Source organism: Salmo salar, chromosome 12, assembly GCF_965601325.2.
Source record: "Salmo salar chromosome 12, fSalSal1, whole genome shotgun sequence".
NCBI classification, from domain to species: domain Eukaryota; kingdom Metazoa; phylum Chordata; class Actinopteri; order Salmoniformes; family Salmonidae; genus Salmo; species Salmo salar.
In genome coordinates this window covers 871,433-886,926 of record NC_138302.1, presented here as the reverse complement: position 1 = coordinate 886,926, position 15,494 = coordinate 871,433, and positions in this window count along the sequence as shown.

Below are 15,494 nucleotides of genomic sequence, written 5' to 3'. Positions count from 1 at the left end.
TGATAACCTAGCTGCCTCTATCTCTACTAACCCAGTTGTTAGATGATAACCTAGCTGATGATAACCTGGCTGATGATAACCTAGCTGATGATAACCTAGCTGCCTCCTCTATATCTACTAACCCAGTTGTTATATGATAACCTAGCTGCCTCTATCTCTAGTAACCCAGTTGTTAGATGATAACCTAGCTGATGGTAACCTAGCTGCCGCTATGTCTACTAACCCAGTTGTTAGATGATAACCTAGCTGATGATAACCTAGCTGCCTCCTCTATCTCTACTAACCCGGTTGTTAGATGATAACCTTGCTGCCTCTATCTCTACTAACCCAGTTGTTAGATGATAACCTAGCTGATGATAACCTGGCTGATGATAACCTAGCTGATGATAACCTAGCTGCCTCTATCTCTACTAACCCAGTTGTTAGATGATAACCTAGCTGCCTCTATCTCTACTAACCCAGCTGTTAGATGATAACCTAACTGATGATAACCTAGCTGCCTCCTCTATCTCTACTAACCCAGTTGTTAGATGATAACCTAGCTGATGATAACCTGGCTTATGATAACCTAGCTGCCTCTATCTCTACTAACCCAGTTGTTAGATGATAACCTAGCTGATGATAACCTGGCTGATGATAACCTAGCTGCCTCTATCTCTAGTAACCCAGTTGTTAGATGATAACCTAGTTGATGATAACCTAGCTGCCTCTATCTCTACTAACCCAGTTGTTAGATGATAACCTGGCTGATGATAACCTGGCTGATGGTAACCTAGCTGCCTCTATGTCTACTAACCCAGTTGTTAGATGATAACCTAGCTGATGTTAACCTAGCTGCCTCCTCTATCTCTACTATCCCAGTTGTTAGATGATAACCTAGCTGCCTCTATCTCTACTAACCCAGTTGTTAGATGATAACCTAGCTGATGATAACATGGCTGATGATAACCTAGCTGATAATAACCTAGCTGATGATAACCTGGCTGATGATAACCTAGCTGATTATAACCTAGCTGATGATAACCTAGCTGCCTCTATCTCTACTAACCCAGTTGTTAGATGATAACCTAGCTGATGATAACCTTGCTGATGATAACCTAGCTGCCTCTATCTCTACTAACTCAGTTGTTAGATGATAACCTAACTGATGATAACCTAGCTGCCTCCTCTATCTCTACTAACCCAGTTGTTAGATGATAACCTAGCTGCCTCTATCTCTACTAGCCCAGTTGTTAGATGATAACCTAGCTGATGATAACCTAGCTGGTTATAACCTAGCTGCCTCCTCTATCTCTACTAACCCAGTTGTTAGATGATAACCTAGCTGATGATAACCTAGCTGCCTCCTCTATCTCTACTAACCCAGTTGTTAGATGATAACCTAGCTGCCTCCTCTATCTCTACTAACCCAGTTGTTAGATGATAACCTAGCTGATGATAACCTAGCTGCCTCCTCTATCTCTACTAACCCAGTTGTTAGATGATAACCTAGCTGCCTCCTCTATCTCTACTAACCCAGTTGTTAGATGATAACCTAGCTGATGATAACCTAGCTGCCTCTATCTCTACTAACCCAGTTGTTAGATGATAACCTAGCTGCCTCTATCTCTACTAACCCAGTTGTTAGATGATAACCTAGCTAATGATAACCTAGCTGTCTCCTCTATCTCTACTAACCCAGTTGTTAGATGATAACCTAGCTGATGATAACCTAGCTGCCTCTATGTCTACTAACCCAGTTGTTAGATGATAACCTAGCTGATGATAACCTAGCTGCCTACTCTATCTCTACTAACCCAGTTGTTAGATGATAACCTAGCTTCCTCTATCTCTACTAACCCAGTTGTTAGATGATAACCTAGCTGATGATAACCTGGCTGATGATAACCTAGCTGATGATAACCTAGCTGCCTCTATCTCTACTAACCCAGTTGTTAGATGATAACCTAGCTGCCTCTATCTCTACTAACCCAGTTGTTAGATGATAACCTAGCTGATGATAACCTGGCTGATGATAACCTAGCTGATGATAACCTAGCTGCCTCTATCTCTACTAACCCAGTTGTTAGATGATAACCTAGCTGCCTCTATCTCTACTAACCCAGTTGTTAGATGATAATCTAGCTGATGATAACCTGGCTGATGATAACCTAGCTGCCTCTATCTCTACTAACCCAGCTGTTAGATGATAACCTAACTGATGATAACCTAGCTGCCTCCTCTATCTCTACTAACCCAGTTGTTAGATGATAACCTAGCTGATGATAACCTGGCTGATGATAACCTAGCTGCCTCTATCTCTACTAACCCAGTTGTTAGATGATAACCTAGCTGATGATAACCTGGCTGATGATAACCTAGCTTATGATAACCTAGCTGCCTCCTCTATATCTACTAACCCAGTTGTTATATGATAACCTAGCTGCCTCTATCTCTAGTAACCCAGTTGTTAGATGATAACCTAGCTGATGGTAACCTAGCTGCCGCTATGTCTACTAACCCAGTTGTTAGATGATAACCTAGCTGATGATAACCTAGCTGCCTCCTCTATCTCTACTAACCCAGTTGTTAGATGATAACCTAGCTGCCTCTATCTCTACTAACCCAGTTGTTAGATGATAACCTAGCTGATGATAACCTGGCTGATGATAACCTAGCTGATGATAACCTAGCTGCCTCTATCTCTACTAACCCAGTTGTTAGATGATAACCTAGCTGCCTCTATCTCTACTAACCCAGTTGTTAGATGATAATCTAGCTGATGATAACCTGGCTGATGATAACCTAGCTGCCTCTATCTCTACTAACCCAGCTGTTAGATGATAACCTAACTGATGATAACCTAGCTGCCTCCTCTATCTCTACTAACCCAGTTCTTAGATGATAACCTAGCTGATGATAACCTGGCTGATGATAACCTAACTGCCTCTATCTCTACTAACCCAGTTGTTAGATGATAACCTAGCTGATGATAACCTGGCTGATGATAACCTAGCTGCCTCTATCTCTAGTAACCCAGTTGTTAGATGATAACCTAGTTGATGATAACCTAGCTGCCTCTATCTCTACTAACCCAGTTGTTAGATGATAACCTGGCTGATGATAACCTGGTTGATGATAACCTAGCTGCCTCCTCTATCTCTACTAACCCAGTTGTTAGATGATAACCTAGCTGCCTCTATCTCTACTAACCCAGTTGTTAGATGATAACCTAGCTGATGATAACCTGGCTGATGATAACCTAGCTGATGATTACCTAGCTGCCTCTATCTCTACTAACCCAGTTGTTAGATGATAACCTAGCTGATGGTAACCTAGCTGCCTATATGTCTACTAACCCAGTTGTTAGATGATAACCTAGCTGATGTTAACCTAGCTGCCTCCTCAATCTCTACTAACCCAGTTGTTAGATGATAACCTAGCTGCCTCTATCTCTACTAACCCAGTTGTTAGATGATAACCTAGCTGATGATAACATGGCTGATGATAACCTAGCTGATAATAACCTAGCTGATGATAACCTGGCTGATGATAACCTAGCTGATGATAACCTAGCTGATGATAACCTAGCTGCCTCTATCTCTACTAACCCAGTTGTTAGATGATAACCTAGCTGATGATAACCTGGCTGATGATAACCTAGCTGATGATAACCTAGCTGCCTCTATCTCTACTAACCCAGTTGTTAGATGATAACCTAGCTGCCTCTATCTCTACTAACCCAGTTGTTAGATGATAATCTAGCTGATGATAACCTGGCTGATGATAACCTAGCTGCCTCTATCTCTACTAACCCAGCTGTTAGATGATAACCTAACTGATGATAACCTAGCTGCCTCCTCTATCTCTACTAACCCAGTTGTTAGATGATAACCTAGCTGATGATAACCAGGCTGATGATAACCTAGCTGCCTCTATCTCTACTAACCCAGTTGTTAGATGATAACCTAACTGATGATAACCTAGCTGCCTCCTCTATCTCTACTAACCCAGTTCTTAGATGATAACCTAGCTGATGATAACCTGGCTGATGATAACCTAGCTGCCTCTATCTCTACTAACCCAGTTGTTAGATGATAACCTAGCTGATGATAACCTGGCTGATGATAACCTAGCTGCCTCTATCTCTAGTAACCCAGTTGTTAGATGATAACCTAGTTGATGATAACCTAGCTGCCTCTATCTCTACTAACCCAGTTGTTAGATGATAACCTGGCTGATGATAACCTGGTTGATGATAACCTAGCTGCCTCCTCTATCTCTACTAACCCAGTTGTTAGATGATAACCTAGCTGCCTCTATCTCTACTAACCCAGTTGTTAGATGATAACCTAGCTGATGATAACCTGGCTGATGATAACCTAGCTGATGATTACCTAGCTGCCTCTATCTCTACTAACCCAGTTGTTAGATGATAACCTAGCTGATGGTAACCTAGCTGCCTATATGTCTACTAACCCAGTTGTTAGATGATAACCTAGCTGATGTTAACCTAGCTGCCTCCTCAATCTCTACTAACCCAGTTGTTAGATGATAACCTAGCTGCCTCTATCTCTACTAACCCAGTTGTTAGATGATAACCTAGCTGATGATAACATGGCTGATGATAACCTAGCTGATAATAACCTAGCTGATGATAACCTGGCTGATGATAACCTAGCTGATGATAACCTAGCTGATGATAACCTAGCTGCCTCTATCTCTACTAACCCAGTTGTTAGATGATAACCTAGCTGATGATAACCTGGCTGATGATAACCTAGCTGATGATAACCTAGCTGCCTCTATCTCTACTAACCCAGTTGTTAGATGATAACCTAGCTGCCTCTATCTCTACTAACCCAGTTGTTAGATGATAATCTAGCTGATGATAACCTGGCTGATGATAACCTAGCTGCCTCTATCTCTACTAACCCAGCTGTTAGATGATAACCTAACTGATGATAACCTAGCTGCCTCCTCTATCTCTACTAACCCAGTTGTTAGATGATAACCTAGCTGATGATAACAAGGCTGATGATAACCTAGCTGCCTCTATCTCTACTAACCCAGTTGTTAGATGATAACCTAGCTGATGATAACCTGGCTGATGATAACCTAGCTGATGATAACCTAGCTGCCTCCTCTATATCTACTAACCCAGTTGTTATATGATAACCTAGCTGCCTCTATCTCTAGTAACCCAGTTGTTAGATGATAACCTAGCTGATGGTAACCTAGCTGCCGCTATGTCTACTAACCCAGTTGTTAGATGATAACCTAGCTGATGATAACCTAGCTGCCTCCTCTATCTCTACTAACCCAGTTGTTAGATGATAACCTTGCTGCCTCTATCTCTACTAACCCAGTTGTTAGATGATAACCTAGCTGATGATAACCTGGCTGATGATAACCTAGCTGATGATAACCTAGCTGCCTCTATCTCTACTAACCCAGTTGTTAGATGATAACCTAGCTGCCTCTATCTCTACTAACCCAGCTGTTAGATGATAACCTAACTGATGATAACCTAGCTGCCTCCTCTATCTCTACTAACCCAGTTGTTAGATGATAACCTAGCTGATGATAACCTGGCTTATGATAACCTAGCTGCCTCTATCTCTACTAACCCAGTTGTTAGATGATAACATAGCTGATGATAACCTGGCTGATGATAACCTAGCTGCCTCTATCTCTAGTAACCCAGTTGTTAGATGATAACCTAGTTGATGATAACCTAGCTGCCTCTATCTCTACTAACCCAGTTGTTAGATGATAACCTGGCTGATGATAACCTGGCTGATGGTAACCTAGCTGCCTCTATGTCTACTAACCCAGTTGTTAGATGATAACCTAGCTGATGTTAACCTAGCTGCCTCCTCTATCTCTACTATCCCAGTTGTTAGATGATAACCTAGCTGCCTCTATCTCTACTAACCCAGTTGTTAGATGATAACCTAGCTGATGATAACATGGCTGATGATAACCTAGCTGATAATAACCTAGCTGATGATAACCTGGCTGATGATAACCTAGCTGATTATAACCTAGCTGATGATAACCTAGCTGCCTCTATCTCTACTAACCCAGTTGTTAGATGATAACCTAGCTGATGATAACCTTGCTGATGATAACCTAGCTGCCTCTATCTCTACTAACTCAGTTGTTAGATGATAACCTAACTGATGATAACCTAGCTGCCTCCTCTATCTCTACTAACCCAGTTGTTAGATGATAACCTAGCTGCCTCTATCTCTACTAGCCCAGTTGTTAGATGATAACCTAGCTGATGATAACCTAGCTGGTTATAACCTAGCTGCCTCCTCTATCTCTACTAACCCAGTTGTTAGATGATAACCTAGCTGATGATAACCTAGCTGCCTCCTCTATCTCTACTAACCCAGTTGTTAGATGATAACCTAGCTGCCTCCTCTATCTCTACTAACCCAGTTGTTAGATGATAACCTAGCTGATGATAACCTAGCTGCCTCCTCTATCTCTACTAACCCAGTTGTTAGATGATAACCTAGCTGCCTCCTCTATCTCTACTAACCCAGTTGTTAGATGATAACCTAGCTGATGATAACCTAGCTGCCTCTATCTCTACTAACCCAGTTGTTAGATGATAACCTAGCTGCCTCTATCTCTACTAACCCAGTTGTTAGATGATAACCTAGCTAATGATAACCTAGCTGTCTCCTCTATCTCTACTAACCCAGTTGTTAGATGATAACCTAGCTGATGATAACCTAGCTGCCTCTATGTCTACTAACCCAGTTGTTAGATGATAACCTAGCTGATGATAACCTAGCTGCCTACTCTATCTCTACTAACCCAGTTGTTAGATGATAACCTAGCTTCCTCTATCTCTATTAACCCAGTTGTTAGATGATAACCTAGCTGATGATAACCTGGCTGATGATAACCTAGCTGATGATAACCTAGCTGCCTCTATCTCTACTAACCCAGTTGTTAGATGATAACCTAGCTGCCTCTATCTCTACTAACCCAGTTTTTAGATGATAACCTAGCTGATGATAACCTGGCTGATGATAACCTAGCTGATGATAACCTAGCTGCCTCTATCTCTACTAACCCAGTTGTTAGATGATAACCTAGCTGCCTCTATCTCTACTAACCCAGTTGTTAGATGATAATCTAGCTGATGATAACCTGGCTGATGATAACCTAGCTGCCTCTATCTCTACTAACCCAGCTGTTAGATGATAACCTAACTGATGATAACCTAGCTGCCTCCTCTATCTCTACTAACCCAGTTGTTAGATGATAACCTAGCTGATGATAACCTGGCTGATGATAACCTAGCTGCCTCTATCTCTACTAACCCAGTTGTTAGATGATAACCTAGCTGATGATAACCTGGCTGATGATAACCTAGCTTATGATAACCTAGCTGCCTCCTCTATATCTACTAACCCAGTTGTTATATGATAACCTAGCTGCCTCTATCTCTAGTAACCCAGTTGTTAGATGATAACCTAGCTGATGGTAACCTAGCTGCCGCTATGTCTACTAACCCAGTTGTTAGATGATAACCTAGCTGATGATAACCTAGCTGCCTCCTCTATCTCTACTAACCCAGTTGTTAGATGATAACCTAGCTGCCTCTATCTCTACTAACCCAGTTGTTAGATGATAACCTAGCTGATGATAACCTGGCTGATGATAACCTAGCTGATGATAACCTAGCTGCCTCTATCTCTACTAACCCAGTTGTTAGATGATAACCTAGCTGCCTCTATCTCTACTAACCCAGTTGTTAGATGATAATCTAGCTGATGATAACCTGGCTGATGATAACCTAGCTGCCTCTATCTCTACTAACCCAGCTGTTAGATGATAACCTAACTGATGATAACCTAGCTGCCTCCTCTATCTCTACTAACCCAGTTCTTAGATGATAACCTAGCTGATGATAACCTGGCTGATGATAACCTAGCTGCCTCTATCTCTACTAACCCAGTTGTTAGATGATAACCTAGCTGATGATAACCTGGCTGATGATAACCTAGCTGCCTCTATCTCTAGTAACCCAGTTGTTAGATGATAACCTAGTTGATGATAACCTAGCTGCCTCTATCTCTACTAACCCAGTTGTTAGATGATAACCTGGCTGATGATAACCTGGTTGATGATAACCTAGCTGCCTCCTCTATCTCTACTAACCCAGTTGTTAGATGATAACCTAGCTGCCTCTATCTCTACTAACCCAGTTGTTAGATGATAACCTAGCTGATGATAACCTGGCTGATGATAACCTAGCTGATGATTACCTAGCTGCCTCTATCTCTACTAACCCAGTTGTTAGATGATAACCTAGCTGATGGTAACCTAGCTGCCTATATGTCTACTAACCCAGTTGTTAGATGATAACCTAGCTGATGTTAACCTAGCTGCCTCCTCAATCTCTACTAACCCAGTTGTTAGATGATAACCTAGCTGCCTCTATCTCTACTAACCCAGTTGTTAGATGATAACCTAGCTGATGATAACATGGCTGATGATAACCTAGCTGATAATAACCTAGCTGATGATAACCTGGCTGATGATAACCTAGCTGATGATAACCTAGCTGATGATAACCTAGCTGCCTCTATCTCTACTAACCCAGTTGTTAGATGATAACCTAGCTGATGATAACCTGGCTGATGATAACCTAGCTGCCTCTATCTCTACTAACTCAGTTGTTAGATGATAACCTAACTGATGATAACCTAGCTGCCTCCTCTATCTCTACTAACCCAGTTGTTAGATGATAACCTAGCTGCCTCTATCTCTACTAGCCCAGTTGTTAGATGATAACCTAGCTGATGATAACCTAGCTGGTTATAACCTAGCTGCCTCCTCTATCTCTACTAACCCAGTTGTTAGATGATAACCTAGCTGCCTCCTCTATCTCTACTAACCCAGTTGTTAGATGATAACCTAGCTGCCTCCTCTATCTCTACTAACCCAGTTGTTAGATGATAACCTAGCTGATGATAACCTAGCTGCCTCCTCTATCTCTACTAACCCAGTTGTTAGATGATACCCTAGCTGCCTCCTCTATCTCTACTAACCCAGTTGTTAGATGATAACCTAGCTGATGATAACCTAGCTGCCTCTATCTCTACTAACCCAGTTGTTAGATGATAACCTAGCTGCCTCTATCTCTACTAACCCAGTTGTTAGATGATAACCTAGCTAATGATAACCTAGCTGTCTCCTCTATCTCTACTAACCCAGTTGTTAGATGATAACCTAGCTGATGATAACCTAGCTGCCTCTATGTCTACTAACCCAGTTGTTAGATGATAACCTAGCTGATGATAACCTAGCTGCCTACTCTATCTCTACTAACCCAGTTGTTAGATAATAACCTAGCTTCCTCTATCTCTACTAACCCAGTTGTTAGATGATAACCTAGCTGATGATAACCTGGCTGATGATAACCTAGCTGATGATAACCTAGCTGCCTCTATCTCTACTAACCCAGTTGTTAGATGATAACCTAGCTGCCTCTATCTCTACTAACCCAGTTGTTAGATGATAACCTAACTGATGATAACCTAGCTGCCTCCTCTATCTCTACTAACCCAGTTGTTAGATGATAACCTAGCTGATTATAACCTAGCTGGTGATAACCTAGCTGCCTCTATCTCTACTAACCCAGTTGTTAGATGATAACCTAGATGCCTCTATCTCTACTAGCCCAGTTGTTAGATGATAACCTAGCTGATGATAACCTAGCTGGTTATAACCTAGCTGCCTCCTCTATCTCTACTACCCCAGTTGTTAGATGATAACCTAGCTGATGATAACCTGGCTGATGATAACCTAGCTGATGATAACCTGGCTGATGATAACCTAGCTGCCTCTATCTCTACTAACCCAGTTGTTAGATGATAACCTAGCTGATGATAACCTGGCTGATGATAACCTAGCTGCCTCTATCTCTACTAACCCAGTTGTTAGATGATAACCTAACTGATGATAACCTAGCTGCCTCCTCTATCTCTACTAACCCAGTTGTTAGATTATAACCTAGCTGATGATAACCTGGCTGATGATAACCTAGCTGCCTCTATCTCTACTAACCCAGTTGTTAGATGATAACCTAACTGATGATAACCTAGCTGCCTCCTCTATCTCTACTAACCCAGTTGTTAGATGATAACATAGCTGATGATAACCTAGCTGATGATAACCTAGCTGCCTCCTCTATCTCTACTAACCCAGTTGTTAGATGATAACCTAGCTGCCTCTATCTCTACTAACCCAGTTGTTAGATGATAACCTAGCTGATGATAACCTGGCTGATGATAACCTAGCTGCCTCTATCTCTACTAATCCAGTTGTTAGATGATAACCTAGCTGATGATAACCTGGCTGATGATAACCTAGCTGCCTCTATCTCTACTAACCCAGTTGTTAGATGATAACCTAGCTGATGATAACCTGGCTGATGATAACCTAGCTGATGATAACCTAGCTGCCTCCTCTATATCTACTAACCCAGTTGTTAGATGATAACCTAGCTGCCTCTATGTCTAGTAACCCAGTTGTTAGATGATAACCTAGCTGATGATAACCTAGCTGCCTCTATCTCTACTAACCCAGTTGTTAGATGATAACCTAGCTGATGATAACCTGGCTGATGATAACCTAGCTGCCTCTATCTCTACTAACCCAGTTGTTAGATGATAACCTAACTGATGATAACCTAGCTGCCTCCTCAATCTCTACTAACCCAGTTGTTAGATGATAACCTAGCTGCCTCTATCTCTACTAACCCAGTTGTTAGATGATAACCTAGCTGATGATAACCTGGCTGATGATAACCTAGCTGATGATAACCTAGCTGCCTCCTCTATCTCTACTAACCCAGTTGTTAGATGATAACCTAGCTGATGATAACCTGGCTGATGATAACCTAACTGATGATAACCTAGCTGCCTCCTCTATCTCTACTAACCCAGTTGTTAGATGATAACCTAGCTGATGATAACCTGGCTGATGATAACCTAGCTGCCTCTATCTCCACTAAACCAGTTGTTAGATGATAACCTAGCTGATGATAACCTGGCTGATGATAACCTAGCTGATGATAACCTAGCTGCCTCTATCTCTACTAACCCAGTTGTTAGATGATAACCTAGCTGCCTCTATCTCTACTAACCCAGTTGTTAGATGATAATCTAGCTGATGATAACCTGGCTGATGATAACCTAGCTGCCTCTATCTCTACTAACCCAGCTGTTAGATGATAACCTAACTGATGATAACCTAGCTGCCTCCTCTATCTCTACTAACCCAGTTGTTAGATGATAACCTAGCTGATGATAACCTGGCTGATGATAACCTAGCTGCCTCAATCTCTACTAACCAAGTTGTTAGATGATAACCTAGCTGATGATAACCTGGCTGATGATAACCTAGCTGATGATAACCTAGCTGCCTCCTCTATATCTACTAACCCAGTTTTTAGATGATAACCTAGCTGCCTCTATCTCTAGTAACCCAGTTGTTAGATGATAACCTAGCTGATGATAACCTAGCTGCCTCTATCTCTACTAACCCAGTTGTTAGATGATAACCTGGCTGATGATAACCTGGCTGATGATAACCTAGCTGCCTCCTCTATCTCTACTAACCCAGTTGTTAGATGATAACCTAGCTGCCTCTATCTCTACTAACCCAGTTGTTAGATGATAACCTAGCTGATGATAACCTAGCTGATGATAACCTAGCTGATGATTACCTAGCTGCCTCTATCTCTACTAACCCAGTTGTTAGATGATAACCTAGTTGATGGTAACCTAGCTGCCTCTATGTCTACTAACCCAGTTGTTAGATGATAACCTAGCTGATGATAACCTAGCTGCCTCCTCTATCTCTACTAACCCAGTTGTTAGATGATAACCTAGCTGCCTCTATCTCTACTAACCCAGTTGTTAGATGATAACCTAGCTGATGATAACCAAGCTGATGATAACCTAGCTGATGATAACCTAGCTGCCTCTATCTCTACTAACCCAGTTGTTAGATGATAACCTAGCTGATGATAACCTAGCTGCCTCCTCCTCTATCTCTACTAACCCAGTTGTTAGATGATAACCTAGCTGATGATAACCTGGCTGATGATAACCTAGCTGCCTCCTCTATCTCTACTAACCCAGTTGTTAGATGATAACCTAGCTGCCTCTATCTCTACTAACCCAGTTGTTAGATGATAACCTAGCTGATGATAACCTGGCTGATGATAACCTAGCTGCCTCCTCTATCTCTACTAACCCAGTTGTTAGATGATAACCTAGCTGCCTCTATCTCTACTAACCCAGTTGTTAGATGATAACCTAGCTGACGGTAACCTAGCTGATGATAACCTGGCTGATGATAACCTAGCTGATGATAACCTAGCTGATGATAACCTAGCTGCCTCCTCTATCTCTACTAACCCAGTTGTTAGATGATAACCTAGCTGCCTCTATCTCTACTAACCCAGTTGTTAGATGATAACCTAGCTGATGATAACCTGGCTGATGATAACCTAGCTGCCTCTATCTCTACTAACCCAGTTGTTAGATGATAACCTAGCTGATGATAACCAAGCTGATGATAACCTAGCTGATGTTAACCTAGCTGCCTCTATCTCTACTAACCCAGTTGTTAGATGATAACCTAGCTGATGATAACCTAGCTGCCTCCTCCTCTATCTCTACTAACCCAGTTGTTAGATGATAACCTAGCTGATGATAACCTGGCTGATGATAACCTAGCTGCCTCCTCTATCTCTACTAACCCAGTTGTTAGATGATAACCTAGCTGCCTCTATCTCTACTAACCCAGTTGTTAGATGATAACCTAGCTGACGGTAACCTAGCTGATGATAACCTGGCTGATGATAACCTAGCTGATGATAACCTAGCTGATGATAACCTAGCTGCCTCCTCTATCTCTACTAACCCAGTTGTTAGATGATAACCTAGCTGCCTCTATCTCTACTAACCCAGTTGTTAGATGATAACCTAGCTGATGATAACCTGGCTGATGATAACCTAGCTGCCTCTATCTCTACTAACCCAGTTGTTAGATGATAACCTAGCTGATGATAACCTGGCTGATGATAACCTAGCTGCCTCTATCTCTACTAACCCAGTTGTTAGATGATAACCTAACTGATGATAACCTAGCTGCCTCCTCTATCTCTACTAACCCAGTTGTTAGATGATAACCTAGCTGATGATAACCTGGCTGATGATAACCTAGCTGCCTCCTCTATCTCTACTAACCCAGTTGTTAGATGATAACCTAGCTGCCTCTATCTCTACTAACCCAGTTGTTAGATGATAACCTAGCTGATGATAACCTGGCTGATGATAACCTAGCTGCCTCTATCTCTACTAACCCAGTTGTTAGATGATAACCTGGCTGATGATAACCTAGCTGATGATAACCTAGCTGCCTCCTCTATATCTACTAACCCAGTTGTTAGATGATAACCTAGCTGCCTCTATCTCTAGTAACCCAGTTGTTAGATGATAAGCTAGCTGATGATAACCTAGCTGCCTCTATCTCTACTAACCCAGTTGTTAGATGATAACCTGGCTGATGATAACCTGGCTGATGATAACCTAGCTGCCTCCTCTATCTCTACTAACCCAGTTGTTAGATGATAACCTAGCTGCCTCTATCTCTACTAACCCAGTTGTTAGATGATAACCTAGCTGATGATAACCTAGCTGATGATAACCTGGCTGATGATAACCTAGCAGATGATTACCTAGCTGCCTCTATCTCTACTAACCCAGTTGTTAGATGATAACCTAGCTGGTGATAACCTAGCTGCCTCTATCTCTACTAACCCAGTTGTTAGATGATAACCTAGCTGCCTCCTCTATCTCTACTAACCCAGTTGTTAGATGATAACCTAGCTTATGATAACCTGGCTGATGATAACCTGGCTGATGATAACCTAGCTGCCTCTATCTCTACTAACCCAGTTGTTAGATGATAACCTGGCTGATGATAACCTAGCTGACGATAACCTGGCTGATGATAACCTAGATGCCTCCTCTATCTCTACTAACCCAGTTGTTAGATTATAACCTAGCTGATGATAACCTAGCTGATGATAACCTGGCTGATGATAACCTAGCTGATGATTATCTAGCTGCCTCTATCTCTACTAACCCAGTTGTTAGATGATAACCTAGCTGATGGTAACCCAGCTGATGATAACCTAGCTGATGATAACCTAGCTGATGATAACCTAGCTGCCTCCTCTATCTCTACTAACCCAGTTGTTAGATGATAACCTAGCTGATGATAACCTGGCTGATGATAACCTAGCTGCCTCTATCTCTACTAACCCAGTTGATAGATGATAACCTAGCTGATGATAACCTGGCTGATGATAACCTAGCTGATGATAACCTAGCTGCCTCTATCTCTACTAAACCAGTTGTTAGCTGATAACCTAGCTGATGGTAACCTAGCTGATGATAACCTGGCTAATGATAACCTAGCTGATTATAACCTGGCTGATGATAACATAGCTGATGATAACCTAGCTGCCTCCTCTATATCTAGTAACCCAGTTGTTAGATGATAACCTAGCTGATGATAACCTAGCTGCCTCTATCTCTACTAACCCAGTTGTTAGATGATAACCTGGCTGATGATAACCTAGCTGCCTCCTCTATCTCTACTAACCCAGTTGTTAGATGATAACCTAGCTGCCTCTATCTCTACTAACCCAGTTGTTAGATGATAACCTAGCTGACGGTAACCTAGCTGATGATAACCTGGCTGATGATAACCTAGCTGATGATAACCTAGCTGATGATAACCTAGCTGCCTCCTCTATCTCTACTAACCCAGTTGTTAGATGATAACCTAGCTGCCTCTATCTCTACTAACCCAGTTGTTAGATGATAACCTAGCTGATGATAACCTGGCTGATGATAACCTAGCTGCCTCTATCTCTACTAACCCAGTTGTTAGATGATAACCTAGCTGATGATAACCTGGCTGATGATAACCTAGCTGCCTCTATCTCTACTAACCCAGTTGTTAGATGATAACCTAGCTGATGATAACCTAGCTGCCTCCTCCTCTATCTCTACTAACCCAGTTGTTAGATGATAACCTAGCTGATGATAACCTGGCTGATGATAACCTAGCTGCCTCCTCTATCTCTACTAACCCAGTTGTTAGATGATAACCTAGCTGCCTCCTCTATCTCTACTAACCCAGTTGTTAGATGATAACCTAGCTGCCTCTATCTCTACTAACCCAGTTGTTAGATGATAACCTAGCTGATGATAACCTGGCTGATGATAACCTAGCTGCCTCTATCTCTACTAACCCAGTTGTTAGATGATAACCTGGCTGATGATAACCTAGCTGATGATAACCTAGCTGCCTCCTCTATATCTACTAACCCAGTTGTTAGATGATAACCTAGCTGCCTCTATCTCTAGTAACCCAGTTGTTAGATGATAAGCTAGCTG